The sequence below is a fragment of the Monodelphis domestica genome, chromosome 2, assembly GCF_027887165.1.
Source record: "Monodelphis domestica isolate mMonDom1 chromosome 2, mMonDom1.pri, whole genome shotgun sequence".
NCBI classification, from domain to species: Eukaryota; Metazoa; Chordata; class Mammalia; order Didelphimorphia; family Didelphidae; genus Monodelphis; species Monodelphis domestica.
This window is the reverse complement of record NC_077228.1, coordinates 131,007,615-131,022,425: the sequence shown is the minus strand read 5'-3', so window position 1 is coordinate 131,022,425 and position 14,811 is coordinate 131,007,615. Positions and strand designations below refer to the sequence as shown.

At 34.8% G+C, this 14,811-nt stretch overlaps 1 long non-coding RNA gene across 1 annotated transcript in view; it reads left to right on the top strand.

Moving 5' to 3' along the window:
* The window catches only part of LOC103098407 (uncharacterized), a 44,786-nt gene extending 30,435 nt beyond the window's left edge, over positions 1-14,351 (top strand). Inside the window, exons 2-4 of the long non-coding RNA XR_001627911.2 lie at positions 1,938-2,061; positions 11,068-11,127; positions 14,203-14,351. This is a non-coding gene — a long non-coding RNA (uncharacterized LOC103098407). The remainder of the gene's footprint in view (positions 1-1,937; positions 2,062-11,067; positions 11,128-14,202) is intronic.
* Positions 14,352-14,811: the final 460 nt, after the last annotated feature.

Genomic DNA, 14,811 nt, shown 5'->3' with positions numbered 1-14,811 from the left:
CTCAACCTGGTTTAGTTTGCTGCCAAAATGGTTTTACTGGAGTGTGACTTGTGACAAGGAAATCACTTTTAAAAGACTGATATATATTAATTTAAGGTCGCCAAGGAATTCAGCTATGTAATTCCTAAATGAAAACTCAAATCAGCAGTCAATCTTTATGGAGTTTAATTACAACAGGAGGAAGAAAGGAATTAGAGATAGAGAGAGAGAAAAGGAAGAGAAGGGATGAACAGCCCAGAAAAGGGCTAGGCAAACCCTCAGATGAGACTCCTCCCTGTATACTCCATACACCCCAAGATAAAATATAAACCTTGGCTCAAGGAGTCAGTTTTATGCAACTCTCTCATCAGGGTAGATTGACAACTCAATGCCTCCATCTGCATATAGAATGGGAAAAGATGCTGAGAGCAGGAAAGAAGAGAAAGAAGAGGCTCCTGGCCTCCAGCTTTAAGAAAGAAATGCAAATTTTTAATTTTTCTTCCAATAAGTGAAAGGGGAGAAAGAACCTGGGGAAAAACTAAAATGAGGAGCTTGTAGTCTCTACCACTTCTCTATCTTCAACTTACTAGACTAAAAAACTTGGGAATTTCCCCTTGAGAGAGATCTAAGACATTCTCTCTTGGTTGATACGTGTTAACTTGTATTATAAATGGAAGAACTATTTGTGTATATATTATTCTCTGCCATATATTTTCCTATTTATACTTTCTTTGATTTCTGTTTTGTAATTGATTTGGATAAATTAGTTCCTCTTATTATTTACTATGTGTGTTCATTGCAGAACTGGAAATTTATGGGAAAGCAGTTAAGTTTTAGATGTAGAGCTTGAGACTCTTTATTCCCATTAAAGAAGAGTGATTAGTTTAGCTTGAAACTAAAACTTAAATCCCCTAAACTGACAATACTTAAGAAAACAGATACAAATAATTATATACAGGATTTAAAAGGCATGGCAAAATCTGTCAGACAATTGAAACAAACTTCTTGTTTGGCATTAGATCATTTCATCTAATGGCTTTCACAAATCTTTAATCTAAGTAGGGGCTTCAAAAATTTTTTGTGTATTTGACCTCTTTGGTAGAGTAGTGTATCTTTTGAACTCCTTCAAAGAAAAAAATTTTTAAAGAATAAAATCCATAATATTTTAAAGAAAACTAATTCTATTGAAGTTCAATTCTGATAGAATGCTAGGTCCTTGAGAATAATGAATTCATGTTTTAGATGGAAGAGAATCCTTAGTATCTATCAATGCCTCAGATTTAGTAGATGCTTAAAAATGTTTATTAATCAATTTGTCCCCATTTCATCACTGAAGAAACTGAGGTTGAGAGAAATTATTACATAATAAATTTTGGAGGCAAGGTTTATATATAAATCTGCCTGATGCAAAGTTGAGCTCTCTAGACACTGAGCCTTTGTGTTTATTTCCTGTTCTCTTCCCCCCCCAACCCCATTACCCCGAGTACCTGAGAACCAAGAAGCATCTTAGGGAGTTTTTAAGATTATTCCCATGAGGAGGGTCTATAAAAGGACTGGTGGTAGATTGATTAAAGCCTTAGTATTCACAAACTGAATTTTGAACTTAAAAAATAAATCCTTTAGACTCTTTTGTTTCTTTTTTTTAAAAAGCAATATCTCCCCAAGTTTCTTCTTCTTTTCACTTCTCCTACTCCTAACAACAACAAAAAAGGTAAAATAAAAATTCCAGTTCCAGATTTGCTACGGAATCATTGAGACTATGATATTATTGCTGTTGTCTGCTTTATCAGGAGTGCTAAATTGCAAGTAAATTGACTTTCATTTCAGTGGGTCCCGTATCTATTCCCCAGCCCAGGAAAGATTTATAGCAGAATAATCCTTTGCTATATTGATTTAAGGAAGATTTGGGTATTTTCTTTGAATTTCAAGCTTTTTATAACAAATATACTTTTCTATAGGATTTTGACACCAGGGATTTGGGGGAAGAGGTAAAACCAGATGCATTTGTACCCATCAGAATTACCTTCAATCTTCTAGACTCAGTTCATTTTCTGGGCCACCTGAGATATCACACTGAAAATGGTAAGGTCTGCTTTTTTGTATCTTACTGCTTAGAGCTCCATACTGGTAAAAGGCTGAATAAAGGACCCAGAAATCAAATCTCTATACTCATGAAACCTGAAAAAGACAGTGTTTGATGTGTCTTCTGAAGCAAATCTGATTCATAATAGGAATACTTCCTGAAGTGGGGAATTATTCCAATTTGTCAATCAGTCAATAAACATGTATTACACTCCATAGTGGGAGAAATATCTCCTTTGAGTTCATATGGCAGGTAATTGCTGCCGAAATAGTTCTACCTCAACGCAGAAATTATAGGATTAAACATCTAGGTTTTATTATGCTTAAACACAGGCTAAGGTCTCAGACAAAAATAAAATAAAATTTAAAAAAACTGAATTCTAATTAGTATTCAACAATTATATACAAAATTGCATTAGAGTGAAGGAATATCTTTTAAATATTGTAATCTTGTACATGTTTTTGGTTATAAATTTAAAACAAAACAGATTCACAATCTCACACTTTCTTCAATAAAAGTTGAAAAAATATAGTTAAACAGAATCATAATCTGATACTTCTCCTAAGGAAACGAACCCCTTTAAACAGACTCAATAGGTAAACTAAGTCTGATTACAGATTAGCCTACAATGAGAGGATTCACAAAGGACTAATTGAGTGGAGAGATTTATAAGCCTGTGAATTTGACCTCCTATGATTCTTTCCTTAAATGCAATTACTTTGGAAGCACCTTGACTCCCCTTTTTTACATCTCTTCTGAGGAAAGTTTGATGTCTCAAGTAATTTTCACATGCTGTGGGACAAAGCTTAATAACTTTTTAAATAGAATAAAAAGCAATGCTCTCCATCCAATAACAAAAAGGATATCAAAGATGAAAAATTATTATCGCAAGTCCTACTATGTACTAGGTACTGTGCTAGGTGATGAGTCTATAAAGAAAAGCAAATGACAGTCCCTGCTCTCAAGGACCTCACAGAATAATGAGGGAAGGTGGTAGACAACTAGCAAATAGATATGTATAATCAAGCTATATACAGAATAAATGGAAATAATCAACAAATGGAAGGTACTAGAATTAAGGGAAATCAGAAAAGGTTTCTTGTAGAAGGTAAAATTCAAGCTGAGGACTGAAGAAAGTCAGGGAAGCCAGGAAGTAGAGATTAAGGAGGGAGAACATTCCAGATATGGGGGAGAACCAATGAAAGTGCCCAGAGTAAAGAAATGGAGTGCCCATGTTCAAGGAATGCCAAGGAAGCCAGTGTCACTGGATCTCAGAGTACTTAGTGGGGAATAAGGTATAAGAAATCTATTTAGAGAGCAGGTTTTGAAGAGCTTCACAAGTCAAACAGAGGACTTTCTATTTGATCCTAGAAGTAAAAGGGAGCTACTGGAGTTTATTCATTGGGGGAAATGATAGAATTAGAGATGCTTTGGGATACTCACTAATAGCTGAGTAGAAGATGGATTGGAGTAAAGAGAGACTCATGGCAAGCCAATTAGCAGCCTATTTCTGAAGCCCAAAGGTGAAGTGATGAGGATCTGTACCAAGGGAGTGTCAATAACAGAGGAGAGAGGGGACCACACGGGAGAGGGGTTACAAAGGAAAAATTTAGGGGGAGGGAGGAGGGATGGAGGGAGAGAGAGAGACAGAGACAGAGAGAGAGAGAGAGAGAGAGAGAGAGAGAGAGAGAGAGAGAGAGAGAGAGAGAGAGAGAGAGAGAGAGAGAGAGAGAGAGAGAGTTGCTTTGGCACTATGGAAAATGGAGCAGAAAGGGATCCTCACAGTGAGATCTCAGAAGAAAAAGACCAGTTTACATTGGTGTCTATGGTGATACCATTAACAAAGGGCATTTATAGAAACACTTTATCCTCCACAGGGAAAAGGATTGGATTTGTAGGAAGAGAAGGCCTTGGATTTGAATGCTGCCTCTGCCATTTGCTATGTAATATTGAGTATTACATCTGACTTTTACTCATCAACAATCAGCACTTTTGAAAAGTAAACAAAGACAATGATGGTATTGAATTAGATGGCTACTAAGGTTATTTCCAATTCTCAATCAATGATTCTGTGAGATTTTTCTGGAATAGCTTATCCCTTATTTTATTTCAGAGGATGAAGAATTTTTGTTAACAAGAAGAAAGGATTGGACTGCTCTTTCACCCATTTTTTTTTCTGAATGACTGACTTCTATAGGAAGAGATTGGGTTTTAGGGAATCGCCATTTTTAATATCAGAGTGTCCTCAGCTCTATCTGCTAAGTGAATGGAAAGGAGAATTACACTGGATATTAGATAAAAACAATGAGTAATGCAAAATTTTTTCTATCTTAATGTGAATTGAAGTATATCCTTAGGTACATATCTTCAACAACCCATAACCCTCTCTTCCCACTTCCAAAAACAAAACAAACACAAATAAACCTCCACTTTTTTATTACCTTCTGGGCATCTACCAGGCAATAGACTGACATCGTTTTTTGTCCTACCAAAGCATACTATAATAATAAAGCACGTTTAAATAGAATTTTAAAGTTTGTAAAGATATAGGTAGATGATAGAGATAAATAGGCAGATTTAAATAGATAATGTATGCATGTACATATATGTCAAAACAAAGATATAATATATTGCTTATCCTTCTAACAGTTCTTTAAGTGCTATCATCCCCATTTTACAATTGAGAGAACAGAGAATAAGAAAGATCCAGTGACTTGTCCAGAATTATAAGAGATCAACTATTAGAAGAAGAACTCATCCCAGATTTTCTTGAAGTCAAGTCTACCACTAATTCTTTGATTCTGGGCTGTCTTCCTTCTACCATAAAAGAAATCCATGGCAAACATAGATCCAACTTAAAAACATCAGGTTCATTCCTGAACATCCTGACTGTTGAGGTCTCTAACTGATTATCCCTGACTCCCTCCCATAATTTCATATGCTTTGGAAATGGCAGTGTCCTATAATTAGAAAAGCCCATCCTTGAAGTGAAAAGAGCCAAGTTTTATATCTTTCCTCAGGTACTTCTTTGGAATATGACCTTGAGAAAATATTTTTTTTTCTGTCTGTTCCTCAATTTTCTTATCTTTAAAATGGAAAATAGTAACACTTATCTCAAAGGATTGTTGGGATTATCAAATTCACTAAAAATAGCTAATAATTATTTAATTTTTAAGGTTTCAAAAAAATCATTATCTTTCTATTTAGCTGTCAGCTCATTGGATAATGGAAGAGGGAGAGATCCAGAGATCCTTAATTATTTGAGTCTTTCACATATTTAAGCAATCAATTAACATGTAGTAAAGTACCTGGAGATACAACAAGAAGTAAAGAAAACAGTGCCTAATCTCCAGGAGTTTAAGTTCAAAGCAAAGTGGCACAGAAAAGGAAGTTAAAAATTTGAGTGGCTCCTAGGCAAAGAAATGTGGACTATTGCTCTTGGTATGGATAAAGTAGACAAATAGATCAAAGGATCTCATGGCATTTAACTGAAGTGGATATTACAGGCTACATCTCTCCTTAACTTCCCCAGATACCTTATAACATGACTGGTGTTCATGTTTCCTGACATTTGAGCTTCCACTATGTCATTAATTATTTACTGATAAGGTAAGCTTACTACTCTGATCTTTATTTAGATAACATAACCCTCCCAGTTTTTCTACACTCCCAAGCTGCCCTGCTGATGTCGTCCCCCTTTATATCCCCATTCTGGTGACCTAAATAATGATTAGACTTAGGACTTAGTGACCTGAGAGATCATTCAGTCTAGGCTTTATAGACTAGGAAAATAAGACCATTTTGTGCAGAAGGAAAGTGAGATAAAAAACAAACAAACAACAACAAAAACCCAAATGATTTGTTTAATTGAGTTTCTTTTTTTGGACTCTGATGTCATCTCTATGAGTTTAAGCTTGTAAAGTATTTTGCCTAGGAGCCACTCAAAATTTTATGACTTTATTGTCTGTGCTGCTTTGAATTTAAACTCCTAGAGGTAGCAACAGATACAGATAAGGTCGACTTTCTGAATCATAATCCTCATGGCCTCCCACAAATCATGATTTTGGTTTTCCCCCAATTTTACCTCTGAGATCCCATTTTGATTCTTACATCCTTTCCTTCTTCTATTTATTCTATTTTATTACCTATTTTGATTGAATAGATTGAATAGTAATTATTATCACTGGAATTTAGCTGTCTTTTATATTCAGAAGGACCCAGATACCCATAAGTATTTTGTAAGTGATATAAATGATATAATCTCTAAACAACTGAATATCTATTGGGAAAGGTCTGGATCCAAGGTAAGGAGATCAGAGGCATAAATTCCAAAAAGTATATTATTGTAGAGCTATGTTTATTATTGTGGTGGTAATCACAACTTTCAATTATCCTATCATGATTCTTATCTTATTCTCATCTTGTTTGAATGGAGTTCTAATAGAAATAGTACTGCAACAAGTACTCTTACAAGCTTTTAAATGATATATTTACTGATATGATTTAGTGCTGACTAAAATATAAAAACCTCCCACTACCATCAGGTCTCCTCAGGGTTCACTCTCACATCTAAACATGCAATTTTTTTATATTAAGGTTATTTATTTAATTAATTAATTTAGAATATTTTCCATGTTTACACGATTCATTTTCTTTCCCTCCCCTACTCCCACCCCCTCCTGTAGCCAACACACAATTCCACTGGGTTTTACATGTGTTATTGATCAAGACCTATTTCCATATTATTAATATTTACACTAGGGCAATTTAAACATTCAATTCTGGAGGAGAGTAGACTTAAATTTAAAATGATGACCACCAAACATTTGCCTTGTCTCACCAAATTCAATTATGGGTTTAGGATAGTTATTAGATGAGTAGCTCCCTTCCATGAAGAACATAGTATCTTAGTGGCAGGGTTAATTCACTGGTCATTCCTCAAAACTAGATCCTTTGCCAGTTAAAAACTCCTTTAGCTACTAGTATCTTTCACTAGGAACTCTAGTTGCTCTAAGCACCTCTAATGAGATGATTCATCCAATCTTCTGAATTTCACAAGGCTCTAACCTGGTTAGTTCCATCTCTATTTCTCCAGCACCAGGGAAGAATATACATGATGGCAACACCATATCTTTATGGCCAATTATTGGAGAGAGAGGTGTCAGTAACAATGAACAGGTTGCCACTAGTTCTACAGCTGCTAACTTTTCCCCTTCTTGGAACTTTAGACCAGAAATGTTCACTTGGCCACCTGAAAAACTCCTGAGTGTTGCCTGTATCAGATTAATGAGGAAATGATTAAGAAAATAAATAAAAATAGAAAACAACATAGATGTTAGCTTGTGGTTAACTTAGTCAATATACTGCCCAAAGGAACCATTTCTATTTTTATTTCATTGCTGTTATTCAGTCATGTCTGACTCTGTGACTTCATTTTGGGGTTTTCTTGGCGAAGACACTGGAATGGTTTGTCATTCCCTTCTCCATCTCATCTTGCAGATGGGAAACTGAAGCAAACAAGTCAAGGTGTCTTACCTAGGGCCACACAGCTAGTAAGTGTCTAAGGTTAGATTTGAACACATGAAGATGAGTCTTCCTGATTCCATGTTCAAGACTCTATCTAATATATCACCTTCAGTTTCATATCACTATCTTGGACTTCACTTGAAAGCTGCTGATATAAAAAGAAATTTCTATTTTTCAGACTTTTTGTAAGTATACTCAGTTCTGAGTCACTTAAAAGCCTTTTCATCACTTCTCCAACAACGAATATTCAGATTTCCAGTTTGACTGAATGTGATATTAAATCTATAGGTTATTTTGATTTGCTAGTTTTCTTATGAGCAAAAGAGGAGGTTGGAGTATCACTTCATTGGATTGTTAACAGTTTATAATTTTCCTTCCTTCCTTCCTTCCTTCCTTCCTTCCTTCCTTCCTTCCTTCCTTCCTTCCTTCCTTCCTTCCTTCCTTCCTCCTTCCCTCTTTCTTTGTTTCTTTCTTTCTTTGTTTCTTTCTTTCTTTCTTTCTTTCTTTCTTTCTTTCTTTCTTTCTTTCTTTCTTTCTTTCTTTCTTTCTTTCTTTCTTTCTTTCTTTCTTTCTTTCTTTCTTTCTTTCTTTCTTTCTTTCTTTCTTTCTTTCTTTCTCTGGGCATACCAGCTAGAAATTAATGTGATCTACCTGTTCCTTTCTTTATCTCTTCTATAAGTATTTCAGTTTACTTTTGCTGTGGAAATATTTTGATGCCTATCTTTAGGAGTACAACTTGATAGATACACCTTTCATGATTTTTGCCATAGCAAAAAAAGAGTCCTGAAATATTTGATATATTCCTCAGCATCTAGCACCTCTTCAGAGCTCATATAGCAATAATATAATAATAATAATAACATAAAAATGATAATAATAGCAAAGAGGAACACCATGATAAAGTGAAAGATTTGAGAGAATGTGACTTTAGGAGGCCATATTTGACAATAATAATATGTTCTCATCCATACATACTATGTGAGCCTAGTGGCCCACATAGCTATATTTGTCCTTATAGTTATTTTGATCTCCTTTCTAGATACTCATTGGAACATGTATTACATATTTTGAGAACCCACAATCTATTTTGTCTGACATTTAAATACCTCTCTACGACCTGGATTCAGTCTATCTTTTAAAGCAGATCATACATCCTTCCCCTTCATGTTTTCTATTCTCCTAGCTAAACTTGTCTACTTGCTCTTCCCTCTACTTGATATTCCAACTCCTCCTTGTTTACGATTGCATTATTACCCAGATTTTATTATACCCATAATTCCCTTCTTTCTCATTTATGCCTTTTGAATCCCCTGACTCCCTTCAAGGTTTAGTTCAAGTACCAACTCTCAAAAAGCTTTCCTAATTTTCCTGAAAAAATCTGCCCCAGCCAAGACCTCTGTTTATTTTTTTTGTAGGTTTCCTAAATTCATTTATCTGTGAATATATTATCTCCCTTTAGGCTGTAAACTCCTTGAGAACAAGGATTCTTAAACTTTCTTTTTTCTTATACTTAGCACCCAACATACTTCCTGGAACAGAATAGGGGGCTTAATGAATGATTATTTGACTTTGTTAACATTATTCTTTAATCAGTTGACTTAACTGAAAGGGCAAAAAAGAAAGTATATTTTCCATCTTCTCTAAAATCTAGAAGTTTGGAAAGTATTGGGAGAATTCAGTAAAACTGTTTTTAAAGTATGGGACTCAACAGATATCTAGAATAAATTGACAGCGTGTTTCTGCTATGTCTTTGTTTAATTTTTATTTTAAACATAGTATTGGGCTAAACCTTTGTCAACTTTGCCTCTTTATTGGGCTTCAGGAATCATTCATAGCATAAATCCCAGGGCATCATGGTCTCAGTACTCAGATTTTTTTTTTTAAAGAAACCAGAAGCCACCTTTGACCATCTGAAACTTTTTCATATATTTTCAAATCCTAAGATTACTCCATTTCTTCTCTCAGCTTTTCTCAACTGAAGGAATAACTTACCAGAATGAGCCATTTTCTAGTAAATGAAAAGCAATGATTTATTAGACAATAAACCTAACTGAATAAATAATGAGTAAGGGATAGACAATGCAAGTAAAATTAGATAGTCAGTGGCTACTCAGCAATCAGAAATATGTCAACCCACTATATTCATCTGAGAGGGGGCCTGCTGTAACCAGAGAGACCTATTAAAGTGATAAATCTATTAGCTTTGAAAATCTATATACAAGGTATACCTTGCCCAAAGGCAATCAAGTTTTCTTTATTAGGTACCTGGGTATATGAACATATTCACTAATGTATCATTTTCTTTTACGTTCATTTTCTTCCTCCTTGCAAATATTTTAAATAAAGTGTACTCCTTGTTATTGACATGTTATTTTAAGCAAGACTCCTTCTAAGACATGAATGATGTATCAGTCTGGAAGGAAACATTCTGGGTTTAGTAGTTTCCCAAAACCAGAGCATCCTTCACTCATGAGCTAGTATCATTTTCCTAAAGTGCCATTTAATCATGTCACTGCCACTGCAGAGACTCCTAATTGCATCTTGTATAATAAGGTCTAGCTCCCTAACATGTGAATCCAAGGCATCCTCTCATTTCTCATCTCTCATACTCCCACAATCTTGTCTACATAACTACCCTCCTTTTCCACTGTTCCTCAAATCATACCTTCTGCTCTTGCCAAGCAGTCCTCCTGATCATCCCCCTGCTCAGAAATACATAATTTATAATGTGCTCATTCCTATCTAGGTGCGAGGATCCTCCCCTCACTTGAAATACTCTCCTTTCTGCCTAGTCATGTCCCTCTTGGTTTCAGTACCTAACTCAAAATGTATACCCTTTGATAACTGCATATAATGTTTGGTCAAAATAAATACTTTAATATATTTTATGATTTATCCCCTTCAGATTAACTTAAATTCCAATAGATATTTCCAAACCCTAAAATTTAATAAAAATACTAGTTAATATTATTATTATTATTGTCATTAATCTCTGTATATATCTAATATGTACTATTTTCTTCCCATTGGAATGGGAGGAAAATATACCTTTCTTAAAAACAAGAGCTGTGGTATTGGGATTTTTTTCCTCTTTGTATCCCCACCCTTTAGCAAACACTTAATAAATATTTAGTAAATGACTGACTAGCCAGAACTGGATATTTATTAGATGGCTACTATGTGCCACAACCTTATTTTATGTTCTGAAAATAGCGATATGAATGGGAAAAAAGATAGCTCCTGGCCTGAAGGAAATTACATTCTAATGAGGGAAGAGTCAGAAAGGGGATATTTCAGGGCAGGATAATAGTTGAGTAATGTTAGCAAAGATGGAGAGTTAGAAGCATATCCAGGAATGGAAAGAAGGAATTCATCAATGAGAAAAGAGGGGCTATTATGGTGAAGGGGTGCTGTAGGATAAGAAGGGCAGGGACCTTAAGAAATACTTACTGATGATTATTTTTTCTTTCATTTAATAGAAAATTGCTTTAGGATCTTCTATTGGTCTGACATAGATGTGATCCCTCAACACAGTTTTGGTATGTATTTATTCAATACCTAATGTTTGGATTACTATAGGTAGGCATACTATCATGCCATTCATTATTTCAAGGAAAGCAAGATGTTAGACAAGATGACTTTGAGGGAGTAGTTATTTTCTGAGGAAAAGTGTGATATTTGTTATAAATGGATGATGTGGGAACAGTGTTTCAGTAGGCTTCCACAGTATTAGAATAGTTTTGGTTATAATGAATTAATGATGTTATGATAGACCAATCTGAATTAGTTGGAGCACTCTTATATGTCCCTATTAATTCAAATAAATTTACATAATACTTTAAAGTTGACAGTTCACTTTAAATACATAAACTCATTTGATCCTCTTAAGGAGAGATGAAGTATATAGTTGCTCCATTCTTTATAATTTGTAGTAGAAGGCTTTTTCTTTGAAATGTTGCTGTTGTTCTGGACACTGACCTTGAAATTTCATTCTGCCCTTTTCTGGAAAGTTCTATATCCTGTCTTTTATTCATTAGTAACAAAATCACTAGTTTGTTCAGCTAGGCCTTCTGGAATGCTTGATTTAAGGCTCTCTTTGAAAGGCAAATTTCCACTTCCCTGTTCCTTTGCTATGGTCTGAAGACTAACACTCCAAGATCTCCTGCCTGCCCGCTATCCCACTACCAAAACCAAGTCTTCCTGGAAAATGTTTTGTTTTAGACCTGGGCTGTATGGGGCATTCAGGGAGGCTAGCACCTTTGTTGTGAGGGCCCAGCTCCAGAGTTACTCATCTACCTTTGGTATCCCTAACCTGTGCCTCCAAGAAGCTGTAGAATGTGCAGTAAAACTATCTTGACAGACAGGATAAACCAGATTGAGGGTAATCAGCAGACCTCAAATTAATTCGTGAAGTAGGGGAATGCCTACCCAACTCATGTGAAGACTTTTCTTGACAGAATAGGCAGAGGAAGACAATTTGTTCCAATGACCATGAAGGCAATTGAAGAAGATGCTGTGGAGTGCCTAGAGCTTAGTCAGTTGTTGAAGATGTTGACATCATCTACCACATCCTTGTCCATAGCCTGTCATCCAGTAACACAAGACTAATGAGTGCTTCATCCAATGGTGGAGGTCATAAGCCATTCATGACTTATCATCCCATATATTTCTTATCCATATCCTCCCATAAGTTCTCCATAGTCAGTCCACCCACTCTCCTTTAGACCTTGTTCTAGTTCTCTTGGAATTCATGGATACCAGTGCAGCACCCAAGCTATATATCTATTGTATCTCATTCATATTATAGACCAGCAGAGGAACAAAAAGTGAACTACAAATATATTGGCCTTAATAGGATGATAGAAAAATTCCTTGGATGTTAGTACCTTGGGCCATCCTGGTCAACTTGTGCTACTTCTAGCTCTGTCCAGCAGTCCTCCCCTTCTCTCTCATCCATCTTAAATAAATTCAATCTCATCCTTTATACTGCCTCCTTTCTATTTACCTACAAATATGATCAATCAAACAGTATTCATTCATTAAGTTTAATGATTCTTCAGAATAAAAATAAAAAATGAAAACTATTTGTGTTCTTAAGGAGATTACATTAGAATAGTTAGTGGAAGAGAAAGAGAGAGAGAGAGAAAGAGACAGACAGAGAGAGACAGAGACAGAGAGAGCTGTGTATACAATTTATGTCCCTAAAAAGGTACATATCATATCAATATGAGATATCAATTAGGAGAAGTCTCTAGCAGCTGGGGGAAAACAGGAAAACTATCTTTAATTTTCCCTAATCCTATTAGAAAAGAAGAAAAGTCTTTGACTGATCTTTCTATCTTATTCAAGTACCATCCCTTCCCCTATGCTCTTATCTTAAAAAAAAAAGTTATCTCAATATTCATCTTTTAATGCACTTCACAAATTCCTATTATTGTGCTTTTACCATTTTTTATCAAAACTGACCTGTCTACATCTCCAGTTACCAAATTATCAAATTCAATGTTTCTTTAGTTTTCACTACTATTCATTTCTTCATATTGTATATCTTCTCTTCCTTTCAGGTCAGAGACACAATACTCTCCTGAATGCCTTCCTGTATCTTTAATCTCTAAATGCTTTTCTCCTCATATTTTCAATTTCCTAATTTGGGTCAATCAACCAAACAATAATTTCATTTAAAAATTGTTTATTTAGAATATTTTTCCATGGTTACATGATTCATGTTCTCTCCCTCCCCTTTTACCTCTCAGTTCCCGAAGCTGACCAGCAATTCCACTGTGTTATACATGTATTATTGCTCAAAACCCATTTCCATATTATTCATATTTGTAATAGAATGATCTTTTAAAGCCAAAACTCCCAATTATATACCCATAGAACCATGTGATGGATCATATGTTTTTCTTCTGCAACAATAATTTCTTAAGTACCTATTATGTGCTAGACATTAGACATACAAAGAAAAAAGTGAAAATGGTTCCTGACTTCAAGGAGTTTACAGTCTTTGTTGGTCTGAATATTTTTATATCAAATGAAATTATGTATATTTTTGTCCCACCTGGAGGAGTAATTTGTATCCTAAATTTTGATGTTTGGCACAAAGTCTCATTGGTCTCATCCTAGTTCTGGCTCTGAAAAAATGTATGGTAACTGAGGATTCAGACCTAGAAGAAGGGTGAACAGGATAGAAAGAGTATTACAGATAAAGAGTGCTGAGAATCAATCAAATATAAAGTGATAATTCTGTATCAGAGTTTATGCCAGGCACCGAGTAAGACAAATAAAAAATGAAATAAAAAAAGTGCTTCCTCTCAAGGAGTTCCCATTCTGGGATATTTAATGCTTTTAACATGTGCCATATCAATTGAGTTATGTGGAAATTATTTTGTGGTTGGTCAGTCTTAGGAATCTATATCTCTTATCCCACATTTTCTCCATGCCAGATAAAATTTTAGCTACATGTCTAAAGTAGTCCTATGTGCTGAACAATTGGGAAGGAGATATTGAAGGATAGTGAAAGGAACTACTTTTGCAGATGTAAGAGCAAATAGAAGCCATGAAAATATAACATGACTTCTGAAAGAAAATTCTCTCTCCCTTTTTTACTGCAGAATGGTAGCAGGGGAAGTTTAACCCTAGTGCAATAGCAGTGGAAAACCTGGAAGGAGAACACTAATTGGAACCTACGCCATCTTATATTAAAATGAAAATTGAAGGAACCATGAAAGGAAATAAATGCTAAAATTTTTTATTTGAAATTGCTTAGATTTTTCACCCAAAATCTTTTATTTTATTTTTCTTGAATGATTTGAGTAACTTACTCAATTCTTTATTTCATGTTGTATGTAAAGGTAAAGGAATAGATTTTTCCAAGTTCATATAAGGATCATTATTTTAGGAGGAGATACAAGAAAAGTCACCAGTGGTGGTCCTTTTGTTATAAGGAGACTTTATTCATTTAAACTTTGTGCTACTGAAAAAGATCCTAGAGAAATGTGTACAATTTTCACATAGCCTCTGGAGAAACAAGATCATTATATCTTCCTCTAAAGTCCTGACACAAAATATAAACTGATAGAAAAGAATCAGAGTCTAAAGATAATATTCTGAATTTCAGAAGCCATATTTCCAGATGTATTTGATCACACTACAGCTTCTGTAGGTTTGAATTTTTCTTAAATCTAATAATGATAATCCTGTTTCAGGCTGCAGAAAGTTGG